The sequence below is a fragment of the Chrysemys picta genome, chromosome 13, assembly GCF_011386835.1.
Source record: "Chrysemys picta bellii isolate R12L10 chromosome 13, ASM1138683v2, whole genome shotgun sequence".
In the NCBI taxonomy this organism is placed as follows: Eukaryota; Metazoa; Chordata; order Testudines; family Emydidae; genus Chrysemys; species Chrysemys picta.
In genome coordinates, this window is record NC_088803.1 from 20351280 (window position 1) to 20364230 (window position 12951).

General features: G+C 43.2%; 1 pseudogene; it reads left to right on the forward strand.

The window, feature by feature from the left end:
* Positions 1 to 1056: 1056 nt before the first annotated feature.
* Positions 1057 to 2479, forward strand: LOC135975083 (olfactory receptor 5AP2-like; annotated as a pseudogene).
* The last annotated feature ends 10472 nt before the right edge of the window (positions 2480 to 12951 follow it).

Genomic DNA, 12951 nt, shown 5'->3' on the forward strand with positions numbered 1-12951 from the left:
TGTTACCACAGCAGGTCTAACTCTAGTCTGGCTCTGCTATAGATTTTCCTCCCGGAGCGTGTGACTGAATGAGTTTGGACTGACACAGGATCAGCTTCTTCAGAACAAAGTAGTATTTATTTGTTGAAGGGAACACAGCATTGAGGAAAATGGGTTGAAACAACAAAGACTCCTTAATGCCTCTTTTCCTACATAAACTAAATTCCTCTGTCCATAGCTCAGGCTATTCCAGATCCCATTTCTGAGTATGAGAGATAGTTTTTATGCCTGTCCAACCTCTCTCTGTGCCGTATGTTGAATCCTTTACTTAGACAGTGTCTTTTGATCTCCCTCTTCCCAGCCTTAGTAAAACAACTGCACAACTTTGCTGCCAAATGATCGTATTATTGTATATAAGTGTTTGCTCGGAAACTCCTTATTTAGGTTATTGTTTTGCCTTTCCTGGCTGCTTCCCCTAACAACCCATTTTAATCTTAACCACCTAACAAGCAGTCCATCATAAAATTAACACATAGAACTATGCAGAGTATTGATTGATACAAAATAATGCAGATATTTTCAAGCTTGTTACATATGCTTAACTCAATGCAGAGGTAACTGGAGAAGTGCCATCGGTCATGATATCCAGGACCACAGCCTACATGATTACAGTACTCTCTTCTGGTTATATTTCTAAAATATATGTTTTAGTTAAAAAAGGAATAAATTCAAGCAAATGTTAAGGCCTAAAATACATTGTCCCGGCTCACCTTTCCATCTATGCACATATGAAAGAAAGAAGTTTGGGGCGGAAGAATGGTAAATAAACAGTGTAGCTGGCAAGTGGGGAATCTCTATTCCAAAACCTTGTGCAAAGTCGGGGGCGGGAGGGGGGGAAGCAGTGTCTGGCTCTGTGAAAGCTTATAAATCATGCTCTTCTTACGCACATTGAACTTTTCTAGAATCAAATGGCTGGGAATTTACTGTGTTTGATTGCACAGTAAACTTTTTCAATGCTCACGACTTTTTATCTGTCACTAGATAATGTCATGGAAAACAGAGGAAGAGGCAATCTACATGCATGTGATGGAGAAAGGAGAAGGGGAAAATGAAACATAGATCACAGAATTCATCCTCCTGGGATTTGGGAATCATGCTGAACTGCAGCCCCTTCTCTTCCTGCTGTTTCTAGTGATCTACATTGTGACCATGGCTGGGAACATCCTCATCGTTGCACTAGTTGTGACTGATCAGCACCTTCACACCCCCATGTACTTCTTTCTGGGGAACTTGTCCTGCTTGGAGACCAGCTTCACCTCCACCATCCTGCCCAGGGTTCTGGCCAGTCTCCTGACTGGGGACAGAAACATTTCTGTTACTGGCTGTATCACTCAATTTCATTTCCTTGGTCTTTTTGTGGGAGTTGAATGTTATCTCTTAGCACTTATGTCCTATGACCGGTACTTAGCAATATGCAAACCATTACACTACACAGGTCTTATGAATGGCAGAATCTGCCTGCAGTTAGCAGCTGTGTCCTGGATGAGTGGATTTATGATAATTACCATAGTCACATGTTTAATGTCACAGTTACATTTCTGTGGCCCCAATGAAATTAACCATTTCCTTTGTGATTTTACCCCAGTGATTAAACTCTCCTGCAGTAACACCAGCCTGATCATACTGGTGACATTTATATTCTCTTCCATATGCACCCTGCCCCCATTTCTATTAACCCTGGCATCCTACATTTGTATCATCTCCACCATCCTGGGAATCCCGTCCACCACTGGGAAGAGAAAGGTATTTTCCACTTGCTCCTCTCACCTCATTGTGGTGACAATCTACTATGGAACCCTAATCATTGTCTATATGTTACCAGACACTGACACACTTAGACACCTCAACAAAGTGTTCTCTCTTTTCTACACAGTCCTAACTCCCCTGGCCAATCCCCTTATCTACAGCCTGAGAAACAAAGAGGTCAAGGCAGCCCTGAGAAAAGTCATCAGGAAATGGATGGAGCTTATAGAAATTTAGAAGTAGTGATTGATATGGCAATGAATGAATCCGGAAGAGCTAGAAAGAGAGTTAGCATTTAGGCTGTCCCTAGCTCATGACAATGGGAGCATTCTTGGGGAACATGAGGACATGCTAATTTTGGGGCTGTCTGCATTCCCGTTTTTGTAAGAGTTGATGATTGCTTCTCCCCTAGCTGGAATCTTAACTTTCCTGTTCTCTGCATTCAAGTGGAATTTAAGATTTTACTTTCATTATTTTGTTTGCATCTTTGCTCTCAGTTGGGAAAAGTTTAGATTTTACATTGCAGTTTTCTTCAATACCTATGGGTCGATTTGGATTTTTAAAGTATTTAGTTTCTCACCTTGGTATCAGGTGTCCTATATGATTTTATATTTGGGTAGATTGCACTGGTCTTCAAAATTTTTGTTTGTTATACATTTTGTCATGAAATGATTAGCGGTGTGTATGATCTTAAATGCATTCCTGGATATTGAAATAGAACAATTAATTGACATGAAATATTTCTGGTGAGACATCTCTTTACTCTAAAGAACACTTTAATGTCAGGTGAAAAAATAATAAATATGTGTGGAAAAACTGCTAATTAATTCTGCATTTCAAAATTGAATTTGGAAAAAGCACCTAAATGACTAAAGTTCCCAAGTCCCAGTGATTTTCAAAATTATTTGAATTTGTAGGGGACAGTTTTTGAAAGATTCTAAAGATGCAGATAAGTGTTTAGGTATATATCTAAATGTGCCCAGGCCTTAGACTCCTGGCCCATGTGCACACAGGGCATTAGAAAAAGAAAGATTCCCTGGAGGTTTCAGAGGGGATTGCAATAGCCTTGATGTTTATTTTGTTTCAATAAACAAAATGGGATTTAATACCCTCCATGAGGGCTATCGACTAATGATCATTATCAGCAGTCTCAAAGGAGAGACTAATAACAGCCAGGGTGAGTTGCTGTTCCCTGTAGCCCCTGTAAGAATCCAGAGCAGGCAGCACTAAGGTTGGTTGTGATATATCCAAGTGTGTGCATCAAGCAAGAAAGCAAGAGCAGTGCACTCCAGCAGCAAACTATAGGTGTCTTTGCAGAGTGAATGGGATTGTCTGAGACACTGAGGAGAGCAGAGTGATGGTGGAATATGGATCCTGATCCCAACACCTAGCCACCATCAATGGAGAAGTTGCCACTTCATGCTGAGGATTAATGATAAATCTGACCAATCCTGGGTCACATACTGGGGATCTTAGGGAGAAACACCTGCTAGATTGGGAAGCTGAACAGGCTGAACTGCCTCTCATGTTTTCTTGTGCATTTACAGCGCTGTATCATTCTGCATTCTCTCATCACTGCTCCGAATATCGTTGAACTGAGATCCTCCAGAGAGTGGCTGTGATTTCTCCAGCACAGAATCCTCCCACAGTTCCACCCCAGCAAATTCAAACACAAGATCTGAGTTATGTTGTGAAATGGGGATGGAATGTGTCCCCGGGTTTGTTAGAGGGTCACTCATGTGATAAGAGTGAGAGGGATCTGTGGAGTTTGTTCATGTTATTCCCTTTGTGCATTGAGCAAAGTCATCTTCCCGTCTGTGCTGTTGGTCAGTGTCACTGCCTAGTCCCAGGCACTAGCATGATGCCATCAAATTTTTGTCCCTCTGGGGAAGCTCATGTGTGTGACCCTCACCACCATCACAGCACGCTTAAGGATCAGAGTAGACAAGTAACACAACATAAGCTCCAGGTGCGATACAGTGGAGCAAAGGACTAATGCAATCCGATAATGATAAATAGGGGAGAGATGAATAGGAGTATGAAGGTGATCTGACCTCTATTAGACATTGGTGAGACTGAATTGCATCCAGTCCTGGCCTGCATTTAGAAAAGGATGTTGAAAAATTGGAGAAGGTGTAGAAAAGTGCACCAAAAATGTGGGGGAGGGTCGGTACAGGGAAGTGCTGGAGAAAATGTCTTCCAGTGTGAGCAAAGGAGCTCAAGCTATTAAATGTATAAGAAAGACGTTAGAAAGGTGACTTGATTACAGTGGATTCATAGCTTCATGGGGGGGAACATATCAGATACTAAAAGGCCCTTGAATCCAGCAGAGAATGACAAAACAAGAACGAGTGGCTGGAAGCTGAAGCCAGAGATATTCAATTTAAAAGTAAGGCACACATGATGATTCATAGGGGTGATTATCCACTTGAATAAAGCGCCAAAGGAGGGGGTGGATTCTCCACCTTCGATGTCTTAAAATCACGACTGGCTGCATTTCGGCAGGATTTGCATTCACTGTCACTGGGCAGGCTGCTCCTTCTTGGAACTTCCTCCAGTTTCCCCAGCACAGCACTTGGAAGTGAGAAGCCCATGCTTCCCCTTCTCTTGGGTGGGATCCTGAGTTCCAACCATTCTCTGAATCTCCAGATTAACACCCCTTTGGTGCCAGCTGTGTTACCCCAGCAGGTCTAACTGGAGTTTGGCCCTGCTATGGATTTCCCTCCCTCAGCCGGTGACAGAATGAGCTTGCAGGTCAAGTCCTGCACACATACAAAATTTGTATCCGCATCTCATCTGCAAAAATGACCCACGGATACAAAGCGGATGTTGGCAGATTTGCACTGCTTTAGATATAAAATTTGGATCTGCTTCCATGCGTGATCCGCAAAACTAGTCCTCACACTCACATCTGCAGGTGCAGATATCTGTGGATATAAAGCACATATAGTTGAAAACCCTGCAGACCCTTTCTCTGTGTCTCATAGGGAATCCTTTACTTGGACAGTTTCTTTTAATCTCTTTTTTCTCAGCCTTGGTAAACAACTGTGTAACCCTGCTGGATACTGACATGGTCATAGTTTGTGTGCTTTGCCTTTCCTGTCTGGTTCCTCTAACAACCCCTTTTGATCTCACCCATATCACAAGCAATCCATCATTATTTAAAATACACAGCTATGCACTTTACTGATACAAAATAATGCAGATATGTCCCACTTTGTCACATATGGTTTACTTAACCACAAGGTATTGGGAGTAAATTCTGGGTAAGTGGGGAAGTGTTATGGCTCCTCGCATACAGGCGTCAGATTAGATGATGTCAGTAGTCCCTTCTGCTTTAGTTCAACCAGGAATTAATTCAAGGAAGCCCTGTGGCATTCAACATACACTATTGTCTGGCCTTTAGATCTATGTATCTCTGAATGAAAGAAGCTGGGGGCAGAAAAGTGATACATTAACAGTCTAGCTGATTTTGTGGTGGGAAAGTAGGGAAAATCTATTCCAAAATCTTGTCTAACGTCTGGGATAATAGCCATGTCATGGCTCTGGGAAAGCTTATAAATCGTGCTCTCTTTGTGATGTTTGACCTTTTCTAGAATCAAATGGATGGAAATTTAGTGTACAGCAAACTCTCTAATGTTCCTTACATTTTCATGTATCACTAGATATATCTCATGGAAAATGGATGAAGGAGGAAGGTATAAAGCACTTGCAGAGAGGAGAAGGGGAAAATAAAACATATCACAGAATTCATCCTTCTGGGATTTGGATATCTCCCTGACCTGCAGCCCCTTCTCTTCCTGCTGTTTCTAGTGGTCTACATTGTAACCATGGCTGGGAACCTCCTCATTGTTGCACTAGTTGTGACTGATCAGCACCTTCACCCTCCCCCCCCCCCGCATATTCTTCTTCTTGGGGAACTTGTCCTGCTTAGAGACCTGCTACACCTCGACCATCCTGCCCGGGATGCTGGCCAATCCCATGACTGGGGACAGAACCATTTCTGTTGGCAGGTGCATCACACAATTTTTTCCCTTTGTTTCCTTGTGGGAGATGAATGTTATTTCCTAGCACTTATGTCCTAGACCGGTATTTAGCAATATGCAAACCACTACACTACATAGCTCTTATGAATGGCAGAATTTGCCTCAAGTTAGCACCTGTGTCCTGGATTAGTGGATTTCTAGCAACAATCATAAAAACATGTTTAATGTCACAATTACATTTCTGTGGTCCCAATGAAATTGACCATTTCCTTTGTGATTCGCCCCAGTGATTAAACTTTCCTGCAGTGCCACCAGCCTGATAAAACTGGTGACCTTTGTACTCTCTTCCATATATATCCTGCCCCCATTACTTTTAACCTTGGCCTCCTATGTTGCTATCTTCTCCACCATCTGGACAATCCCTTCCACCAGTGGCTGGAGAAAGGCATTTTCCACCTGCTCCTCTCACCTCATCATCGTTACAGTCTACTATGGGACCCTAATCATTGTCTATGTGTTACCAGACACTGATACACATAGAGACCTCAACAAAGTGTTCTCTGTCTTCTACACAGTAATGACTCCCATGGCCAATCCCCTTATATACAGCCTGAGAAACAAAGAGGTCAAGGAGGCCCTGAGAAAGGTCATCAGTAAATGTCTAGTGTTCACAGGGACTCCCACAGAGTGATTGATATGGGAATGAATCAATCTGGCAGAACTTTAAGGGAATTAGCATCCAGGTTGTCTCTAGTTCATGCCAATGGGAGTTTCCTTGGGGAATGTGGGGATATACTATGTTTTGGGAGGGCAGCATTTAGAGTTGATGACATAGATACTTGCTAGTGACCCTGTGACGGGATCCCCTGGGTGCAGCCTGCTCCTTTAACTCTCCAGCCTCCACTGTCTCTCACAGCACTTTGCTAGTGACAAGCAGCAAACCCCTCCAGATACTATTATCACTCAGCACAACTGCATGTGGAGCCCCATGCCCAGCTAGATTGTATGAATGCTCCCAGAGCCACTCATTAATCACACAGAGAAAGATACCAGCCAAATCCCCCCAGCTTCCAGCCTTGTACCTGAGGAATATACCATCTTGCACTGCTCAAGATGACCATTGCAAATGTATTAATTGGTTCACCACTTCATCAATGGAAAGTGGATATACACCAGCCTTTGCAAACCTGAGCAAACATCCTTGCTAAACACTGCAGGCAAACTCACTGGTAATGATAAACAGTTAAACAAATGTATTGACTACAAAGATAGATTTTAAGTGATTATAAGTGATAGGATAAAAGTCAGAGTTAGGTATCAAAAGGAAATAAAATATATGCATGCAGTCTAAACTCTCAGTCCTATTAGACTGGGTAACATTTAAATTAATTTTTTCTCACCCCACTGGATATTACAGTTCATAGTACACAGGTTTAACCCATGAAAGCTGGGCCAGTCCCTTCTGTTGAGTCTTCAGTCTTCTGAGTGTCCTTGTTTCTTGCAGCATATTTGTGGGAAGGAGAAAGGCCAAGCATGGGTCCACTGTGTTCTGTTTTATACCCTCCGTTCCAAGTGCTTGGAGAACACAAGTCCAGGTATGTCTGGTGGGCATTGCTGAGTCACCAGGCAAGGTTGAGCCATTCCCCTGCTGTGGCCTTGTGCAAGTGAGTCACTGTATTGTAGCTCCCTTGATGGACAATGGCTGTTGATGGTTGTTTGACACCCGCCCGGGCATTGTCTCCAGACAACTAGTATCTGGGCACTTCCCAAACCCACAGCATATTTTAGTGAAATCCATATAACACAATTTTCATAATTTCATATGCATTAATGACAGATAGTAGATAGATAGATTAGATGTAACAGTGGGTTTCAGCAGACCATAATCTTCCCCATGATGCCTTACATGGCATGCTTTATATGCAAGATCGCAATTATATAATAACGAGGAATATGGGGGTTACAGGGCACTCCCCCAAAGTATAGAATGTCACAGACCCAACTAGAATCATAACTCTCATGTGCTCTGCATTCCATGCAGTGGAATTCAAGATTTTTAGTTCCATGTTGCATGTATTTCTTTACTCCTGAGTGTATTGGGAAAAGTCTATATTTTACATTGCCATGGCCTTGAATGTCTGTGCATCCTTTCAGGTTGTTTCAATGCTTCTTCTCTCATTTTGTGGTCATGGCTTCCTATAAAATGTTATATTTGTGAAGATTGTACTGGACGTCATATTTTTGTTTGATATATGTGTGAACATGAAACGATCGGAAGGTTCATAAGATTTTAAATGGACTCCTGGATGTCGAAATAAAACTATTAATTGACATTAATGATATCTGGTAAAACATCTCTTCATCCTAAAGATCATTTCAATATCAGGTAAAAAATAAGTGTGGAGATGTTGCTATACATTTCAGTATTTACAAAGTGCTAGGGTCTTTCAAAAGCATGTAAATGATTTAGGGTACATCTACACTGTGAAAAAAGACTCATGGCTGTCCTAGGTCAGCTTACTCAGCATCACATTGCTCGCACTTCAGGACTATAACATTTCCATGTAAAAGGTTCAGGCTCGGGCTGGAGCCTTCTCATTGAGACCTTGTGAGGTTTCCATTGCACTGTGGATGTACACTTAGGTTCCTAAACCCAATGACTTTCAAACACAGTTAGATTGCTAAGGGCTAGAATTTTAAAGTTTCTAAAGATGCAAATAGGTGTCTAGCTGTGTTTTCAAACGTGCCCAACTCCTATTAATTGTAACAAGTTTTAATACTGTGTTGAAAAATACTGAAATCTTCATGAAGCACTTACATGACTTTATTTCCTTAATCCCAATATTTTGAATGTGATTAGTTTCCAAAGGGCGAAATTATGAAAGGTTCTAAAGATGCAGTTAAGTGTCTAGGTAGATTCTCAAATTTGCTTAGGTACTTAACTCCCATTTATTATTATATGTTTTATTTTAAAAATATGAGATCAGATATCTGTCTAGAAAGAAGATTAGTTTGGGGAATAAAGCACTCTGCACAGACTCCATCTCCATTCAAGTTCAGACTTGGGCAAAAACTGACTGTTTCATCTTTCACAGGTCAATTGGAAAGGACTTTTCAAAAGAGTTTAAATAAATTAGCTCCAAATATTTCAATGGACTTTTTAAGGTATTTTGAAAATCCCAGCCTGGTCCTCTGTTAGCTTACAGGAGCTCAGGTTCTTGACCAGGATATTTGAGCACAAAGAGCCATTGAAAATAGTTAATAAAAAAAAGTAAAAGAGCTCTGTTTCAGAGGAGGTGGTGTGGTACAGTGGAGAGTTCTATGGGTCTGCACATTTGTCCCTGGCTAATGGGACAAAGCAAATCCATTACAGTGATTTGATCTTTCTTTCTCAGCCTCTAACTGGACACTGAAATAAATCCTAAAGCTGTTCATTGGGTTTTAGGCTCCAGAATGGAATATATGCCTGCTAGATTGCAATGGTAATCTAGTCTACTAATCAAATCAGAAGTCTCTGTTTATGCCAGGATGAGTAGGGAGACAATACATCAGCTTCAATCAAATTGCTCCATACTCACAAAGTAACTGGGTTTGTGTTTTGCAAAGGCGACTAAGGGAGTAGGGTGCTCATTGAAATGTAACAGGGGGTGCCTTACTCCTTTGGGCTTGTTCAAACATCTCAGCCGAAGGCTAGAATCTGTCCCAGAGATATGGCTATATAAAATTTACCAGTTTCAGTTTTAACGTATTATCTAGATCTGGAACAAAAATGGATGTTTTCAAAAACTTTAAATCTGGACATTAAAATTGTTTGGTTTTCAGCAACTGAAAGATAGAATATGCTTGGTTTTCAGTTTCCCAGTGAAAAAGCAAAGCTCCTTAGGAATGTGGAGAAATTTCCCCTCAAGAATTGCATTTAATCAAATACCCAATATTCTGTTGGGGAAAAGAAAGATGTTTCAATGGACATTTTTTTTTTCTTTCAGCTCTATTTTTATTAGATCCTGTCCTGTCTTCACACAGTGTGGAGACTGGCTAACACTGGCTAACTCTCCCTAAACTTGGGCCTGATCCAACTCCATTGAACTCTTTGACCTCCAAACATTGAATCCTTCTTGTGGTTGTTCCCTGAACCCTCTCTAACTTTTTGATATTCTTTCTGAAATGTGGATATCAAGACTACACACGGGATCCCAGTCATGGTTTCAAAGGTGTCTGTAATGGTGTTAGGGACTCAGCCTCCTGCTGGTTGCCTCCGGGAATTAGCTCTGTCCAGTGGAGCACCCTGTCTTGGTGGTGTCCCGCCCGTTGTCTCGCCCTTGGTTGGCATCTGAGCCCACGTCGCTCACCAGCTCGTGGTGTTCTCTTCCGGACCACTGCCCTCCAGCAGTGCCCCTCAGTCCATCCACACCCCCTTCCGGGGGGCGGGGGTTTGATTAGCAGTCTCTCTACGCCCCAGCCACCATGTACAACCAAACACCCCAAAATCTAATCCCTCTTGTCAGGGATCTGGCGTAGTCTATGATGGCCGCTCCCTAGGGCTGATTGTTGGGTGTACTGCAAGGGGGGAAGGGGGAGACCCAGGCCCGCCCTCTACTCTGGGTCCCAGCCCAGGGACCCTCTGGCGGCAGCCTCGCTGTCCTCCTTCTCTCCCCTCCATCTGTCCACTTCCCTGGGCCACTTCCCCTATGGCCCCTTGCACCCGTTAGGCCTTTCCCTTCAGGGCCTGAAGCCTGGCAGGCCTCGGGATAGAGCTCCTTTCTGCTCCCCAAGCCTAGCCAGCACTGCATTGTCTGCGGTGCTAGTCTCCCTACTCTGGAGATAGACCTTCCCCTGCCAAAGGCCTGGGACAGACTGACTGCTTCCTTCCTGAGCAACCTTTTTATAGGGCTGAGCCTGGCTCTGATTGGCTGCCTCCAGTCTGGGCCCTGATTGGCTCCCAATAAGCCCTTTTTTAATTGGCTGCCTGTCTGTGCAGGTGCATTGGCCTGCTGCAGCCCACACTCTCAGGGAGTGGGGCAGTCCGCCCCACTACAGTGTCATATACTGAGCTAAAACCACCTTCCTGCTTTTACTCCATAGCTCTTTGTACATCCAAGGAGTATGTTAGCCCTTTTGGCCATAGCATTCCATTGAAAGACCACGTTCAGGGGTTTAACCACCATGAGCCAGAGTTAAAATATTTATCTTAGTTATACACAGCTATCATGCCTATCCCCTTGGTATCTAAGGTCCAGGTTTGTAGAAGTGTTTACGTACCTTGCATCTGAAGAAGTGAGGTTCTTACCCACGAAAGCTTATGCTCCCAATACTTCTGTTAGTTTTAAAGGTGCCACAGGACCCTCTGTTGCTTTTTACAGATTCAGACTAACACGGCTACCCCTCTGATACGTACCTAATGGGATTTTCAAAGCATCTAGATGCCTAACTCCCATTGACTTCAGCATATAAATCAACAGGAATGAGAACAGAAACCAGCTAATGGAGTCACTCTTTTAGCTCAATTGTAAAAGAATGCTCTGTTGTTCTGAAGGTTCCACCTTGAAAGCTGTAAACTGACTTCAGTGGCAGTTAGGCTCCTACCCTACTTGGATTCTTTGGAAAATCCCGTTTGTGCCTTGCTGTATCTTTAGGTGCCTGCATCACAGATCCAAAAAAGGATCTAGGTTCCTAAAGCTCATAGCTCAGTCACAGACTTAGCTACTACTATGATCCACTAAAGCACTGCTCACCTGACACATAACTCTGTAAGTGCCTAAATTCACTAGGCACCCAAATTTAAAAAGTCCCCATAGGTCCTTTGTTATTATGGCATTGTATGTAACTTGTCTAGAAGACATGACTAATGTAACCTTGTGAAATCTTATGAGCTTCAAAAGACACTGTGATGGGGTGGACTAGCCCCAGAGGCCTCCTGATGGAGGCCTCAAGGTCCTGCTATACCCGTCACAGGAAAAGAGTAGTAGAGGAGTCCTCCAAGCTGCACAGAGAGTCTGCATGGGATGCGGGCAATCAGGGTAGTCTGCATTGGGATAGCCAATCAGAGGGTTGCAGGCTGGTGTGAAAGGAGCTGCAGAGCAGACAAGAGACAGTTGCAGCTTGGAGCCTGAGGAATGAAGATTGTATTCTTAGCAGGCTTAAGGACTACAGAACCATGCACAGTTCAGTGCTGGAAGGGACAGGGACAGCGAGGACGAGTTCGTGCCTGGCTGCTGGGCCTGAACATAGGAGAACACTGAGGCTGGAGCCACAGGGAAGTGGCCCAGGGAACTGAAAGCAGTTTCATTAAAGACATGTGGTGGCACATGGCTGCTATTCTTAGGGTTTCTGGGCTGGAACCTAGAATAGTGGGTTGACCCGTGTCCCCCCCATATGCCACTGGGGAAGTGGCCTACAATTTGACAGTGATCAACCCCCAGAAGGGGATATGAACTATTAAGAGGCCCAGCTGGACAGCTGGGGCCAGAACAGACCAAAGTGGTTGAAGTCAGAGTTTTAGGATCATCCTATGCATCGGGTTACATCCCTGACCATCTTGTCCAACAGCCATTTATGGACCTGTCTTCCATTAACCTATCCAGGTTTTTTTTTTTACAATTACAATTCTGCACATCACAATATCCCATAACAATGAGTTGCACAGGTATGTTGTGTGAAAAAGCTAGATACCTATTAATTTCTTCACATGACTCCTGGTTTTTGTATTGTGTGAAAGGGTAAATAACACTTATTTCTTCACTTTTTTCCAGTCTATTCATGAAGGTATAGACCTCTAGCCTATCCTGTCACTTTTCTAAGATGAATAGTCCTAATATTTATTCTCTCCTTGGATCGAAGCCATTCCATACCATTGATCAACTTTGTTGCCCTTCGCCGAACCATTTCCAGTTTCACTATGTCCTTTTGGATATGGACCAGCCAGAACTGGACCCCATATTGAAGGTGTCTGTGATCGCACACACACACACACACACACACACACACACACACACACACACCATGCAAGCCATGGCAAAAAGGGACATTCCCTGGAGGTTTCAATGGGGATTGCAGTGGTCTTGATGTTTACTCTGTTTTAACAAGCAGCACAGGATTTATTTCTGCAGGAGGGCAATTTTAAAACTCTCATTAGCAGCAGCCTCAATGGAGATCCCAACAGAAGCCAGAGCCAGGATGAGGCTGC